The following is a 16,459-nucleotide window of genomic DNA, read 5'->3' on the forward strand; positions in this document are numbered from 1 at the left end:
AATCATGCCACTTGAATATGATTGAGAAGGTGTGACACAAATTCGTTATTTGTGCTGTTACTGAATGATCCCCGAAAAGTGAAGCATGTATTATAGGTTCTGAGTCCGATATACTTTTAATATTTGATTTGGTTTGCTGTTCGTTGAGAACCGGCTTTTTATAGTACACACCAGGTAAGTTTAAGCACTCCTTTAAGGTGTAGGCTGTCGTCTGGATCGGGTGCTTAACCCTGCATTGTATATGGGAAGGTTTCGCATTACTGTGACAATGGAAACTTAAATTTATCGTATGTTTTCTGTAGCACAGGATCGTGGTAAATATTAAAAAGATCTTGATGAATAAACTTAGCGTGGAATTTAGTTGTAATTTGTTGTGGGTTTTGTAGTAGTTCGTTGCTTAACTATAATGAAAAGCATAAGTTTTATATCGTGGTGTGATATAGGTTCTGTGATAGTTCTTTATAATTAAGCAGAAGTTTCAAATATTTACGGGGAATTGAATAAGAACTTGATTGCCTTGACTCGGAAAACACTACTGCATAGGTTAAAATGAAGAAAGTGTTCACTTTTATGGTGAGAAAGGGTGTTAGAATTAGGGGTATATTTTTGGTTATACTTAAACCATTTTTTTTTTCGCGGTGGTCATGTTTCCTGAACATGACTACGAAACTCATGCTCAAATGAATCTCATTTACCGTTACCGAGGTATCTACCTTCATTTGTTTTACCCAGAACCCTCTTAAGTGGGTCCTGTGGTTTTCCCATTCATTTCCAGTGAGGCTGACACTGAACACGAACCAACCAACCCCCGTAATTGGTGCTGTTAATGAAGATACTGTTGATGATTAGACTTTCAGTGAGACTACTGGACAGACTATCGAGAAAATATAATTGTGAACACTTACAATAGATGCAATTAATGAAATTCTAAGCACCCACCCATGAATTGTGCCAAGGACGGAAAAGATATTGGTAGAACTGGAGTTTTCCTCAAGCAATTTAGAAGTCTAATTATGATGAAACCGCTTAAGTGCAATATCGATAAGAGGGCCATGAGGAAATATGGGTTAAAGATAATTGGTAAAAGAACTTGAGAATAAAGGTCCTAGACTATTTAGTAAAGTGCCTCCAATGTAAAAAGTGGCGAGAGAAGCCTGTCTTGCCTGACCATGGGTAAGTTTGTCATTTTTGTTGAGTATGAAATTGTTGTAGCTTTGCGACACCATTAAGATAGTGTGTACTACACGTTTATTTCTTGAGTACGTCTTGAGTACGGAAGTGGACTCTTAGGCAAATTAAACTTGAGCGTAACGCTAAAGGAATTAGGAATCAAAAGTAATATTTACCGTAGAATATTTCTTACTATATACTTGGATAAGAGGGAATTTTATTTGAAGGTAATTAGAAGAGATTGGAGTATGATATATCCATACAATGTGGACAGCTTGAAATGGAATCATAGTAGTAATTAAAGTGAATAGCAATGTAAGAAGTATTTGGGATTTCTGAGCTAAGTAATCCAGTACTCACCTGTAGAATTGAGATTTTGTATGTAATCATTGTACGAGTTGACGGTGCAAATTTCCATGAATTCTTAACTAGCAGGAAGATGCAGTTGGCCTTCTATCACAACCACTTGTGAAAGGGGAATTTTGTTTGGGTGTTAGTGAAAAACTATAGGAGATTTTGGCTCGCCTAGTTGCTAGGGTATGTAAAAAAAAAATTCACTCAGAACTCGGATGTAGACCTCCATTAAAAGTGTGTTAAACGCATACAGATAGCTTTTGCTGGTAAGACTAAGAAAAGAATGGCAGTGGTTACATTGTCAGTACTATATCAGTCTTAACTTCCTCAAAAGTTTTGTACAATTTCAGTGTCTGTCGGCAAACCATAAACCTTTAGAGTAAAATCTTTAAAATTTGCTATGAAAGTTACAATGCTTTGAACGGACGTTAACGGAACAGCTGTGGCATTTCAAAGTAACTTGTAACTAGAAGAATTTGACTTAGCTTCTTTGGGTGTTAATCAGAAGTACTATTGAAGGCAGTGGCTTGAACGGACCTTAAAGCATCTGATTAAATCTGTTATTCAGGTCGATCAGCTTTAAGAACGAGTCAGCACGAAGGTTGAACTCCTCTCCGTGTCCTGTATCTAAGTTGACCGAAAGTAATTCATTCAAATCCACAGTCTGTAAAGGTAAGGCCTTGACAAACTTTGGTGTGTATCTAATTTTCGGTGAACTTGAGACCTTTTAAGAAAGTGTAAAGAATCGACGAACACTAATAATCGCGAAATGTCGCATAATGTCTGATTTTGTCAGACGTGGGTCAACTAGAAGTATTTAGGACGGGGTGGTTGCCTGTAGTAAAGTGTTGATAAAATTTCCTCGAAATGAATATCAAAAATTCTTAGCATAAAGTAAGCTGCTGACTAGTGTAGAGCTTAGTTAAAAGCGTGACTGTCAAGGACATTTTGTGCATGGGATCCAGTGGAGTTTGGTCAGGCACTGTAGAGGAGTATGTAGTCTGCAAAAGATTTTTTGCATTGCTGTGGTATCGTGAAAATATACAGGATATTTGTCCAGCAGTTTTCTTAAATACTGATTGGTCTTCAGACGTGGTAAACAGTAATATAATTATAAATAGTTACTTATTCCAAGTATGGCCACTAAACTTATCAGTACATGGCTAATTTGTTTGGTATTCAAATGATAGTCATGGATGTCATGGTATCTTTTCAATGAGTAATATCTAATTTAAATCAGCAAAAAACTCTTCTGAAATTTCCTTCAAAAATATTGGTTGAATAAAAACCGAGAACAGTGAACAGTACACTTTTTAAGTCAACAATAACAATTAGTCATTTGGAAAAGTGCCAGTTTTAAAATGCAAAATGTAGTGAAGCAGGGGTTTATAAGTGATATACAGAATTTTTTTGAATAGTGATTTTCAGTTTTGCTCTATTAAATATGTAATGGGCAAAATAGCTGTTTGAATACCCGCTGTGAAATCTATGTAGCTCAAAATGGGCGATGAAATATTTTCTGGTTGGTAGCCTACTTAGTAGTTTCCATGTTCTGAATTTTGAGAAAATTGTTCCTGAGCGAACTTCTAGATAGATCTGTAGGGTAGACAGCCAGGACTCCAGACAGTGTCAGCTGGACCGTATCCGTGATTGCAATTCCTTATCCAAAATGTCAGCTGGACAGTATCCGTGATTGCAATTCCCTATCCAAAATGTTTGGATATAAAAGGTCAGATTCAAAAGACTTGATGGTCAAGGTTATAGGCAAGAGGTAAGTTAGCTAATGGTAATAAATGGACTGGTAATAAAATGAAATGAACGGGTATTTGATGTCTTAGAAGATTTACATATATGTATCCTCTAATGGGTTGGATGTTGTGGACTTTGGATACCCAAGGCAATTTGAAAAGTTATGACAGTATAAATTGTAGACCGATAATTTTGTTGAATTTGAGTCAGTACTGTATTATTTCTGGTCTTTTTGATGCCCTGGGCCTTTTTAATGAAATTTAGTCCGGGCTAAATTATTACGAAACTACTACGATGTTCAGGTCTATTTAGACTTGCTGTTCATGAGTGGATTTTGAGTGGATTTAGACTCGCTGTTCATGAGTGGAGGAGTTTGTTTGATAAATAATTGAAAGGATTTCAGGTGTTTGGAAAATACTCAGAGGATTTTAGACGTTTAAAAAATATTTAAAAGAATTTTATGCTTATATGATCTTGTGTAATGAATACTGAAATTGAAGGTGAGGTTAAATGGAAATTAAAAACATTGAGGAGATATGTAAGATAACGCTAAAAGGTAATTTCAAAGGAATAAACATAATTTATGCACTGAACTAGATTAATGAAAATTGGTGTTCAGAAAATTGCTATAGATATTGAGGTTGATTGCAAACTAAAAATTGTAATAATTTCCAAGTATCAATTTAATTTTCAAATTAACGAACAGAAATTAATTCATAAAACTTAGTTTAGCTCATTACAGTCTCAATTGACTTTAGATTTATTTTTTCAGGTTCCAATTTCAGCAGTTGGCTATCACGTCAGATTGTCCGTGACAACCTACAAGACGAATTGTATCATGGACACTCCTGAAAGATCATTATAGCATTCTGGATTAGCTGCCCATGGGTTAAATAAATTTAGGATTACCTACTCCCCAATCTAGATGGGTAGAGATAAGTGTTCAAGTTTATGGATGGGTGGTAATGGTCAAATAGTAATATTGACAAAGTTTTAAAACTAGTACAGATTGATTAACATTAACTGACATTTCCTCAAACTAGACGATAAATTTGGACTTCAGTTTTTTTTGGTATGACTGGATCCTTAGAAATGTCTTGACAAATAAAAACAAGATCTTTGACATTAAGGTGAGTGTGATTCAGGTCAGGTCGTTCTGGATGTGGCAACACAAGCTACCGTTTGGTTTGAGTAATATAAATTGAAAGTGTAAACTAAAGTTTTTCTAAATAGTGGAATAGGTCTATCACATTTAGTATTTATGAAGAGGTCTTCCCGCAGTAATTTACTGAACATGAAATGAGTCGTCCTTTAGGGAATTTTACAGAGTCAGGAATACCTGTAGTGAAAGTTTTGAATTTCAAGTTTATGAACTAACCAAGAAATGTTGAAGGAAGGTAGTTTGATAAAGAATCCACTGTTTACTCTTATGAAAATTCAGAAGTGGAGACTCCTCATAACTTGAATATCTTGGTATTATCATCAGCCTCTATTAAGACTAGTTTAATATTCCATGCCATTTCCCCAGTTGTCAGTTCAGTGGTATTAAGTAAAATGGTTAGAGCTTTGATACATACGGTGGAAAGCGATTCAGGGTGTGATCGTTTCTAAAATGAAAGTGGGGCCAACCTTGAGAGCACCAGGAGAATTTAATCAGACAGGGGTAGGACGTCGTTGATGCTAGAAATTGTACTAAATTGTGAAAGCTGTGAAACGGTCTTGTACAAGTTGTAGCCAGGCCCAAGTAATTTTTGATACAGAACTTTATTGTAGTTTCCTTGTTGAAATGAAAGCATCTCTAACTAGTTTTCATAAAAATTTGCATTGCAGTGAAAAATTTTTGTTGTGACTGTTAACGTAGATATAAATTTCAAAGTCCATGTGAAAACACTGATATTCACACAAGTCAGAAGCACCATTACTGCTGGTAATATGGGGCTGGTAATATGGGGCTAGGTATAGGATGCTTGGGGCCTGGTTTAGTTCATTGTTAGCCAGATATATTGATGCGACATACAATTAACTTGTCTCGACCTTTCAGAAATTCATCAGCAGCTAGCAGCAGAAGTCAGTGGCTAAGGAAAGCTTATACTTTGGCACAAGAATTTCGCCAAGGAATTCGAGAAGGGTCCACTGTGGAAGAGCGTTAACTTGGAGTGCTTCATTATTTTGTGTAGATTAAGTACAGTTCACTAAAGTTGACTGTTGGTAATATAAGGTGACACATAAGAAATAATCCCATTATCATTAATGGTGGAGATGGTCATACGCACCGTGATGTATATAAATTGGTATTTAGTATGTTAGTTTTTGTGCTTTAGATTGATGTTTACTATTTCAAGTTTTTGTCTGCTTATTGGGGGGCCAAGTGCCCGGTGAATCATTGTTCAGTCGAGGTCGGCACTGCTTATTCAAAGTAAACACTAGGATTCTTATATAGGTTAGTTAAAATTGGTTCAGGAATACATTGTATAGTTAATTAACCTAATCTGCTGTTGGTTTAATGTCCTCTATCAGGTAGTTCAGTGTCAGGATAGTGTTTAGGTGAATTTAGCAGTTTAATGATACTTCAGTTTTTTTTTTTTTTTTTTTTTTTTTTTTTTTTTTTTTTTTTTTCAGAATACATAATATGCTCAAGGATGAAATTTCTCATTTTAACAGCAGCCATCAGTTAAACCCACTATGTATTAGGACAGTTCATGTCCAATGAATATCAGCTAAAGCATGTTTCAGGATATATATTTTTACATAATTTCTTTTTACAATGTCCTTGAGAGTTTTTACGCAAATTGATCAGACTTGGTATTTATTATAGTTCAGCATGTTAGGACACAAGTATGCTAAGTTCTCATCAGCTTTATATCAATCGGCTAGTAGCTCAGTGTGTTTCTAGATACTGTACACCATTTTGACTAAATTTTATTAGGCTAACATCAGCTATTCAGTAACGTACTCGATCATTTTCCAGGATGCATAGTTTAACATAACGGCTGAATACTAACAGCTATCAGGTGACACAGTATGACTAGGATAATGTATAGTACAGTACATTTTTTTTTTTTTTTTTTTACACATTTCTTGAACATCGGCTGTCAGTCTAGGATACATGTTATCCATATTTTGATAATGCAGTCCACAATGTTTGAAAGGTATGCTGCAACATAATACACTAATTAGTAGTCCTAAGTTTCAGGGTACTTTTTTCGCTATTTTTATGTCTTCGTTTTGGTATGCTAGTTTTGCATATTATGAATTACTTGGTACTACTTAAACACTACTCTGTTCAATACAGGAGGGATCTCAGACCGAAGTATTTACACTTATCTCTAGAATAAGTAGTGCTGGATTTCAGAATTTCTTTTGATTTGTATTCATTTTTAACTAATATTGCCAAGGGATTGTCACCCAAATTTGTATGAAAGTTTTCCATAAAAGTCATGCATCTTACTGAACATTGAAGGTAAATAATTTCAGAAATACTTAAAAAGCGCTGCCGATTATCTTATTAGGAGAATTGTTATTATGGCAGTGTAATCATGGCGTATGCATATTTCAGGACACTGCTAGCAGGTCACTTTTCCACTTCAAGGGAAGATTTGTATTTTAGATATAAAGTAAATTCAGTCATACTGTTAAGTGAGATTTAGGAAGTGTTTTGCTCTTAAGTGCATGACGTAATAAGTACAGTTGAGTAGGGATTACTCTGCTTCCTTGCTGAAGGATGTAAATTTCTAGGTAACACTTTTCACCAGAATACTAAAATTCCAGGAAACTGGACTCTGTGAACTAATTAGTAATTAGGAGAGCTGCTAGACACTGCATTATGAGAATTAAAGTTTTATCTATTTTCTTGTAGGGTTTTCAACGTTCACAAAGGGTTTGTGCTTCAGTGACATGACATGGAAATTTTAATAAGGTAAACTTAAAAGAATTTGGATTCCAGTCCTTTTTAACCTCTTCAACTTAGGAAAGTAAAGGGAAATATATTTAGTAGACTGAGGATTTAAGTACGCTTTAATAATTATACTTTAGGTCCTAGATTCGAGGGAATAAAGTAAACTAATATCCTATTATTGTACAGGTAATTTCAGGGCGCCTGTAAAATTACGAATAGTTATCAAAAATGAAAATTTTAAGTTTTATCTGAATGGGATCAAAACCATTTCAGTAAATTTTTGAAGATATTTTAATAATGAAGTATTTTGGAAGTTGGTGTTAGTAAAAGGCCTGAAAATTTTGCATTCCTCATCCGTCCTTTATTAGAATTTACGATGCTGCAGTGTCTTGACCTATGGAGATTTTGTAGGTTCAGCTGTAAATCAGGTTAGTGTGATTCCCACTGAATTTGTGTTGTAAGTTCTACTAGATCTTAAAAATAAGCTTGACATTTTAAATACAGTAATGTGAAACTTGTAGTACAAAAATGCATTGTGTTCAAGAACTTCTGTACTGCAGTTTTTGTAAGTCTCGTAACCATATCGTTGGAAAATATAACTTATTTGGTTCATGGAACAAAAAAAAAGCACATACAGGTTGTCACTCGTGGCACAAAATTCAACATTGTTATAATTCAGTGTAGAAAGTCAATGGTCATTGTTGACCTTGCAGCCGTTCAAGCTTAGATTTGAGTTAATTTGTCATTTGGGAGGGTTGCTAAAATAGGCCAAAGGCCGAAGTTTCCAGGAATCTGAAGTAAAGTAACCAGTAATATTTTGCCGTGTTAGCTGTATAATGAGTAGATGTGTCAGTTAAATTTAGATATTCTTACTTTAAACCTTTTCGTTCTTAGTAGACTTCTGTAGACTAAACCTTTGTGATTCTTAGTAGGCTTCTGTAGACTTAAGCTTTTTGTGAACTGAAGACCTAACCTCTCTTGTGAACTGAAATACACACTACTCAAGGATTTTTCAAGCTTGAGTACGACCTATCACATATAAACATGGTGAATTTATAACTCCTCTGGCGGCTGCAGCATTGCACACTTTTGCACTGTAGAGGCACCTCTTTGCACGTTTAATTCTTGGGAGCACAAGACTTCATGCTTTAATATAATTTCACATTCTCTCTCTCTCTCTCTCTCTCTCTCTCTCTCTCTCTCTCTCTCTCTCTCTCTCTCTCTCTCTCTCTCTCTCTCTCTCAAAATTGCTTGTTTGCTTTAATGACGCTTCCACTGTTTGGGTAACTTAGCCACTTTGTTTATATGGAGTGGTTATGTACATTGAAACTTTTGCATGCTTCTCTCAAGCTTCATTTCACACTACGTAAATTGTAATCCTTGCGTACTTTGAAGCATCACTGCACACTTGAACACCCTTTGCTGGAAGAGTCTTATACGATGCTTGCTTTGCTGAGATACTCCTATGCACTACACACCATTGAGATGCATTTTCCCAGTACTTAAGACATAGGAACTATGTACATAACTCCTAACATTCTCAGTTTTAGGATTCTCATAATTTTCTTATAACTATCATGATTACAGATGCTTTAATCTTGGGGTGTCATGGTATGAAATTGTGGTAAAATTGTGCGTGAAAGTTCTTTCTTGTTCCGTTAAGGTTTTGTGCCAGATTTGTTGTCGACTTGATTTTAGTGTGGCTTGCATCTAAATGCCGAGAACAAAGAGCTAGAGCAGTGTCAAAGAATATGTATAGCTGGCAGTTTAAAGAAAAGTAATTATTTACCTAAGAGCATAAGTTGAAGCACAAATCCTAATTATTAAGACACCAGATGGAAAACTAAAGATTTTAACTCTTGGAGGCAGCATTGCTATGACTCGAGGAGGGGTTTCTTCTAAGGGAGAGGTATCCAGACAGAGGTGTGTTTTTGAGACCAACGCAAGGGTTGTTTTCTAAGCAGTCAGTATTTCTGAGGGAGGAGAGTCTTGACTTTGTGCTTTTCCAGATGCATTGTTTTTTCTGCCTCTGCTCAAGAGATAAGGTATAGTCAGAAACAAGAGTCAAGCACGAAGTCCAAAGGGCTAGGGAGAGGTTAACACTGAAATAGGCCTTAATGTTACATAAACTTAATGACTATGACTATTGTACTTGAGCAAACATTTGCTTATGTCATGTCATATGATCTGCCGTGGACCATCCATATAGATTTTAATTCCAGAATTTCGTTCTAAATTGTATAAAGACCAAAAAACAAAACTTTATGAATAGCATGTGTAAAAATCGACTGTTTTAAGTTTTCATTGAGATATACTGTATCACAGGACACCGAGAAGCAGTCGGCAAAAGTCAAATGGTTACAATCTGTATTTTCTAAAATTTTTAGCCACTGTAATTGTGTCGAGAGTTCTAACCTTATGGTTAGCAAAAGTAGTTTGGTAGTCAGAAATCGGTTGGTGACTGGCGTTTGGTAATAAAATATTGTTAGTGACAGTTTCGTTATCAGAAAGGAGTTGAGGACAAGTGTGGTACAGTACTCAAATCAGCTTTCGGTGCATTTTTATTCAAAAGGCCTAAATTTTGTAGTTAGCTCAAAAGATTGTGTGATTTTGGGCCTCCTAGAATGTTATTCAATACTTTGGGTATTTGAGGTCACTTTGAGTGTTATTGCTAGAAACTATTTTTAATCCTCAGTCTGTAAGTCTTAGTTTGTGCGTTTTATGCTTAATGTATGTTGTTGATTTTTGGCCAGTAAGAGTATTTTGCTGAAAAGCTATTGCTTCAAAAGTTAGCATGTGTCGGCTAGTTTTGGGCTGGTAAGTATTTGTCATTCTTCCCACGAACAACAGTTCAGGAATGTACTTTTGTGATGAAAGAATTTGTGTGGTGCGCGCCCAGAAAATGTTTTTTGGGTAGGTGTTAATATGCGTAGCCTATTTATTCAAGGTAGGTTTTAATGTTTTGACTAAAAAGCCTTTTTTGCCTGGAAAGTTTTTCCACGTAGAAGCCCTTTAGTCTGCAGTTTTTTTCCCCAGAAAGTCTCTTTTGTACCTAGAAAGTTTTTTCCCCACGTAGAAGCCCATTAATCTACAGTTTTTTTCCAGAAAGTCTCACTCACTCTCTTTTCTGCCCCAAAATTTTTTTTTTTCCACGTAGAAGCCCATTAGTCTACAGTATTTTTCCTCAAAGTGTATAGAAGGGCTGTTAATTCAAGGAGGCTTTTTGTTCTTGGAAATTTAGTTTCGTCTAGAAAGACAGTTGATTCCTGCTCGGAAAGTAAGGAACTTTTGTTTAGGATGTCTGTCAGCGGTTGTTCTCTAAAAGTGGAGTTAATTCATGGACTGCATGTTTACTGGATTTTTTTTTTTTATCTCAGTGGGAGTTTTTGCCCGAACTATTAGTTTGGAAGCATTTGCCTAGAATGTTTTCGCCTTGGTTTATTTTAGGAGTGCTTCGCCCTAGGTTGGATTTTCCCAAAAGTGAATTTGGAAAGTGTTTTCCCTGTTTTAAGGTTTTTCTTGAGTTTGTTTCGGGTTTTCCCCTTAGAGTTTTTGGGTTTTCACCCTACAGCTTATGGGTTTTTTCCACTTAGGTTTCGTTTTTCCCCATAGAGTTTAATTTTTTCAGAATTTACGGGGTTTTTCCCCCCTTTGAATTTAGTTGTTTTTCCCTAGATGTTCCTCGGGTTTTTAGGTTTTCCCATAGTGTAGTAATTTTGGATGTTTCTTAGTCCGAGTTTTTCCCTAATTGTATTTTTAAAAGTTTTTTTCCCTATACTGTAGTTTATTGCAGGCTTTTATGGGGTTTAATTTGGACTTTTTTTCTTTAGTTTGTATTTGGAAAAGTTTATCTTTAAGTTCTGAATTACTATAAATTTTTTGGTAGTGCTTTCTCCTTCGTTTATTTTGGCTAATTTTTTTTTAGTTTCTGTTGGGGAGTTAAAGGTGACGGAGTTTTTCCTTAGAGACGATTTAGGGAATCATTATTTCCACAGGTTATTTTGAGTTTTCGTTGGAGATTTTTTAGTTTTTTCCCCTAAAGTTTTGGGGGGTTTTCCCCGGATTTTTTTTGGGAAGGTTATATATTCCGAAAATTTTTACCCATAACTTACATTGTTTTTTAAAGCTTGATTATGGATTGCTTGTTCTAAATTTATTTTGAAGTATTTTTTCTTCATGTTTTGAGTTCCCCTTTTTTTGTTGGAAATGTTTTTATTAGGATGTATTTCCCTACTCTTTAGCTATTTCTGTAGAGCATATGGGTCGAGTCTTTCTGCCGAGTTATAATGGTAAATACTTTCCCTCTGGTTTATTGGAGAGTTTTCCCTAAGTTGGGAGGTCTCCCGACAGCCATATTTTGTTTACCCTGGAATTTAAAATGGAAGTGGTTTTTCCATAGTTTGATAGTTCAGGATATCCTTGCCTAGAAAGTAGTGTATTCTGATGTTTTCCAAAAAGGATGTCTATTCGAAAAATCTAAATGCCTAGAAAGTCTCCATCCATGAAGGTCTTTTTCACAAGTCTTCAACCAAGAAGGCCCTTTTCACCTAACAGCTTTGGCAAGAATTTGGGGCGTTCTCACGGCGGTTTTGTATATATAAAGGGTGTATGTAGTGAAAAAGTTAAGTATAGCTTAGTTTTACCAGACCACTGAGCTGATTAACAGCTCTCCTAGGGCTGGCCCGAAGGATTTGACTTATTTTACGTGGCTAAGAACCAATTGGTTACTTTAGCAACGGGACCTACAGTTTATTGTGGAATCCGAACCACATTATAACGAGAAATGAATTTCTATCACCAGAAATAAATTCCTCTAACTCATCAGCCGGCCGGGGGATTTGAACTCCGGCCCATCGAGTGACAGTCCGAAGCTCTACCGCTCAGCCAACGAAGGGCATGTTAAATTGAGGAAAGCCATAATTAGTTACCCGAACAGAAATTTATTTAAAATAAGACATATCCCCTAAAAATTGCATTTTTTACATATATTAGCAGTACAGTCTACACACTGCACCAAGTGAAAATGGCTAATATTGTGGCACATAATTTTCTGTCAATAAAATTTGTGCGTTCTAAAAGACTGACCATAACCGCAGACTTACTGTTTGTTGAATGTTAGTAAGGGCAATCTTTGGGTAGACTATACAAATCGAAAACCATAAACATTCTTTAGTTTCCCCTAACCATTACTCGATAGTCATTAAAGTAGCAATGACACCGTGGTCTTACTACTCAATACAAAAAAGGTCAGATGAGCTATAGTTAGGAATGTTCCTTATCAAGGTGGAGGGGTTGATGCACTCAGTTCAAAACCTCACCTTATTTTCTTTGACATTTTAGATTCAATCTCATTTCCCGTGCCCATTTGTTCTCATGTCAGAGCTAATTAATCGGTAAAATTTTTTGTTTTGGGAGATTGTTTGTAAACTATTTTTCATTTATCTTTTTTCTGCCACTGTGCAGTCATGTTCTAGTGGGCAATATGAAAGGTAAACGTTTATTTGTAGGCCTGTTCTAGTGAGGAAAGTGACATTGCATTTTGATGGTCTTGAGATAATGTTCTGATCTTTTTGTTGTACTTGGCGAGCTGTAAGAACAGCTGTTTTTATCAAATGGTAGCCCTGTTTTGAGTAGTAATACAACAGCAGCCAACGTTTTTTATTAAGTAATATGAACAAGTAATTTTCATATTAGTAAAAACTGGAAGGTGAAAAATGAGGGAGGTCATCACGGCTACAAAACACCTTTGTTTGAACATGTTGCTAAGCATCTCTCAAATTACTTAGCAATGGCATGGTTTTTGTGAGGGTATCATGCAGAACCTAATGACCTGGTGGTCCGCGTGCAAAGTGGAGGTTGACGGTAAGTCCGACCTGCTGGACCTAATGACCTGGTGGTCCGTGTGCAAAGTGGAGGTTGACGGTAAGTCCGACCTGCTGGAGGAGGAAGAACAGAGTAGGACGACAGTAGCTTTGCATGTCTCTGCCCATTTACCTGACTCCAGTCACCTGCATTGAATAGTGTTTATCCATGAGGGGCCGTTCAAAAATTACGTAACGCCTTAGGGGGTGGAGGGGGTTATGGTTAGTGTTATGAGAGTGGCAGTCGGGGGAGGGGGGTTGCAGCCACAAGTTACATAACATTTTCTGATTTTTTCCTTTGTTCCTTTTGAAAAGATGTAAACGTAGAAGGACAAAAGAGCAAAGATTCTTCAATAGACTTTTATTATATTTTAGTAATATTCAGAATTTTTTTTGCATAATTGTCTAAAATATCACACTCAACCATTGATTGTACTTTAACATTTTCTACTATCTATATTTAGTACATATATCATCACTAGCTCATAAGAATTGGAAAAATATCAAATTAAATTCTTTTCTAAACATGGCATAAGAGAACATTTCATATTTGAGATTCTTTAATATAAAAGTATTAAGAAAAACCTAACTGTAATTATTTCCAGGTATTAGACTAGACTTTAATATATTTGCCATTTATTGCATTAAAAAAAGGTTAGCATACTAATTGGGGCGGGGTTTACTAGCTGTGACATAATTTTCTAGGGGGAGGGGGGGTCAACGAACCAAAAAGTGTCAATTCTTGAACGGCCCTTAAAACGACTTGAGCTGTGTCCACACGATCGAGCTTTGTTCGACGAACTTTATCCGATGTGACGTCAGAAGCGGAGAAACAGCGGGCAAAGTCAGAACTTTGCCGGCTTCTGACGTTACACCGGACAAAGTTCGTCGAACAAAGCTCGATCGTGTGGACGCAGCCTTATTAGGCATTTGGGTCACTTGTCTGCTTTTGGGGACGACTAGTCGTCTCTCTTGGTGTAATTGTTTTGTTGTAACAAAGCCTGGAGGATGACTTTTGTAATTCTGAATAAAATGGATAATTGAATTTCCGAGCTTGTTGTGGAATTCCTGTCTTTTGTTTAGACATTAAATAATCTTGTAAAGTTAAGATAGAGGCAGCTGTTGTTGAACGTGACTTAATGTGAAAAATTAAAGCTAAAAAATTGTGCGCAAAAGCTGTGCGCACAGTTTTTCGAAGTAGCTGTCCAGATTTTAAGTGCTTGCCGTGCACATTTTTTCAAAATTTTTCGGTATTCAGTCGTGTTTATTACACGCAGATTACATTAGTAAATCCAAAATGCAGGTTGACAAGTTTTTAAATCTACAGGTTTATAGTTAATCAAAAGATGCTTTCTATTAAAACAATTCGTTAGTTTAAACTGAAATCGGCAAAAAATACGATCGAGATTCTTGGAACTAAAAATACTTTGGTTTGTCTCATGAATTAAAATCACAAAAATTGCTTCCGTTGGAGTAAAATGCAACGAAACGTTGAAAGAGTAAATTAGCTGTGTTTACCACCTATTAAAATCAGACGATTTCATCTAAAAACTCTCGAATGGCGTATATAAGCTAAAGTTGAACTCAATATAGGTCGGGTATTCATTTAGTAATTCGTAAAAATATAATTGCTTTTAACAAATCAATGCGGTTACCCACAATGAGTATTCTGCTATCTGCAGCATATTCTCTAACTTTTGACATTTTGCCGTCAAATCTAATATCCAGTATCAATGTTATAGTCTCATTTCTGCAGAGCAATTTAAAATATATTTAAAGCCTATGCTCAAAGTTTTATCAAATGTTACAATGCCAGAAGCTACAAGGTAATACTATCTAAATCCTCGGTAATTTCAATCACCGTTTGTAATGAAAAAATTTTTAGTTTAAATATATCTGTATTGTTCAAGTAAATTAGCGTTTCAGGTTAAGAATTGTTACAAAATATTACGATGACCGGAGAAAATGTTTGACGTAGTTGGTGTCTTTGCTCGCTGTGTGTCGGTTTTCTATAACGGTAAAGCAAAGTACCGTTTTCTGTAACAAGTTTAAGATATTCCTAGTCTTGCAAGTTCAATGAAAACTGGAAACGTCGTCTAGATATGTGTTTAAACTCCGTAGATTGTCATGGAGGACCAAAGGATTTTTTGAGGGCCATTTTCTTCAATAGTGGTACGAAACTGGTTGCAAGACTCTTCGAGTTATTTACGCCATACCCCATATGGCCGTACATGCATTCAGTTTCTAGTCCAAATACTCATAGCAATATGAATGAACTTAAGGTCTGGCTTAACAGTGACCTTACCCAGGTCCCCCCTTAGACTTCCAGTAAATAACTCGTTTTCTCTAAATGACTTATTTTGCTTTCTCTACCACTGTTAAAGAACTGAATCTGAAAAAGACTACCCCTCTCAGCAAGCGGTCTCGGTTTAAGGCCTGTCCAGACGAATGGGCGTAACCGCCGGGGAGCCCGGTAGGCGGTCAAATTCTGCCGGGCTTACCCATGAGTGTTGTCCACACGCCAGAGTTGATGAATGGGCGGGAGTGCCTGATGATGCCAGTACCTTGTCGGACTTGTCGAGTATCGTAGGAAAAACATGGTGGCCAGTACTGCTCGGAAAAGGAAACTGTTTTGCAGCATAATAATTGGCGTATGTATAAAGAAAAAGACGAGAATCAGGTGCAAAGATTGGCTAAATAGGAGAGATGTTTACGGGAGCCATACAACAATAGAACGTGAGCTACAGTATGGCTACGAACATGATTATAGCAACTATATGTGAACGAGCGTAAGCACATTCTATACACTCCTACCAGAGGTAGAACCATAAAGGCAACGCTGAGACTTTTTGCAACACCCACACACACACTGGAATTCGAATAGAAATTAAGTTACAATTACTAATACTGCCCATGAGAAAGAAACTGGATTCGAATAAAAATGAAGTAGCAATTACTAAGACTGTTACGAGAGAGAGAGAGAGAGAGAGAGAGAGAGAGAGAGAGAGAGTGGAATTCGTATGAAGCAAAATTGCCAAAGGAACAGCTTCATCTTCTCATATTTCATAATGACAGTAGACATTTGGGCAAACGACCTTGAAAAAAGGCAAGGCTGACCCAAGGAATATTTTTACGTATTAAGTCTCTGTTTTGCCTTGGTAGAAATGTCTAGGAAGAAGATCTATCTAGTGTGGACACGCCATAAAGGCGTGTCCAGACGAGCGGACCTGATCAGCGGGGATGAATGTCATTGGGCTCAAATAACGGGCAAACCAGCGAAATGGCAGAGTCCGTGTTAAGCAAAATCACCAGTCGGTACCCGGTGATCTGAGGCAAGGTCTAGAGAGTATACTCTCTAGACCTTGATCTGAGGCAAGTACTGGCGGTACGACACTGTCAGACTTAAGTTACCTTAGGGGGCCTCTGGAAT

This window comes from Macrobrachium rosenbergii, chromosome 43, assembly GCF_040412425.1.
Source record: "Macrobrachium rosenbergii isolate ZJJX-2024 chromosome 43, ASM4041242v1, whole genome shotgun sequence".
In the NCBI taxonomy this organism is placed as follows: Eukaryota; Metazoa; Arthropoda; class Malacostraca; order Decapoda; family Palaemonidae; genus Macrobrachium; species Macrobrachium rosenbergii.